The sequence below is a fragment of the Aplysia californica genome, unplaced genomic scaffold (assembly GCF_000002075.1).
Source record: "Aplysia californica isolate F4 #8 unplaced genomic scaffold, AplCal3.0 scaffold00055, whole genome shotgun sequence".
In the NCBI taxonomy this organism is placed as follows: Eukaryota; Metazoa; Mollusca; class Gastropoda; order Aplysiida; family Aplysiidae; genus Aplysia; species Aplysia californica.
The window spans coordinates 578,742-579,916 of record NW_004797325.1 but is presented as its reverse complement, the minus strand read 5'-3'; positions in this window follow the sequence as shown (position 1 = coordinate 579,916).

Sequence of the window (1,175 nt, the reverse complement as noted above, 5' to 3'; positions counted from 1 at the left end):
CACACAGACAACCCCAATCAAACAGCAGCTAGATATGACATATTATAATCAGGCACGCACACCAACCAGAGCAGATAACGTTTTGAAACCATGAATGCTTCCATACAATTATTGTTAGACTAACTCGACACCATTGTGCTGGTTAGAGCACGTTTCGGTTTTAAAAAATTCGTTTCCTTGGAATTACAATGTTCTATCTCTGCTCAGTACCTAGTTCTAAGAAATTTGACGTTAAAAAATTTGAGTTTCACCTGTAAAGCTTTTTCGAATGCAATTCTTTGAATATCTTGATAAGGAATCCGAATACATGTATTCTTACGATTTGGTAGAGGCAATTGAGACCTCATGGTCTCAGTAACTTTTTCTGCGGTAGCGAAATGTAAACTGTCCAGTACTTCGATCACACATTTAAGCGACGTACGAGAATTCAATCTCGCTGCTTCCCCTGTCTCCTTTCTCATCTCTGTGGGGGAAGTCCTGCAATATTCTGCATCCATGCTGTGTTACTGTGAGTGGTAGTTTGGACAATGAATTAAATCTGCTTTGCTAAGACACATACAGATTGGAAAGACCAACATTTAAAACCTTTTTAGACTCTGTGTGTTTTGGGTGTATATGAGAATGGGACCACAAAACGAAAACACGAGGAAAATCTAATAATAAATTGACGTTGAAATTGTTTGGCACTCAGAAGACAAGTGCAAACGATGAAAGTAACTATGAATAGTTTTGTATTCCGATAGATCACCCAGCTTCACATGAACGGTTGAAGTTCCATATGAAGATACATAAAATTGATTAGGCCTTAGACTTTTGAAACCCGGACAAACATAGTAACACTGCTCTCCTGTGAAAGAAAGACTTTACAAACATTCAATTTGTGTTGCTCTGGGTAGAGAACCAGAAGTAGTTGGGAGAAGAAGTCTATAGTTTCAAACTTTGCTGTAACTATTCCATTCACTCGTAAGTTGTTGTAAGGTACAGGGCATCTAAAGTAATTAATATCCAATAGGATGGATCGAGAGCAATATCATCTCTCAACTAAAATGAGTTTAGAAATGATGAAGTCTTGACTCAGACCCCAGCTACCCGCAACGAATAAATGGTACATGCACTAACCTAACAGCTTGCCCGAGATAAAAAGGAGGAAGAGTAATTAGAAGCACTGTCACCCT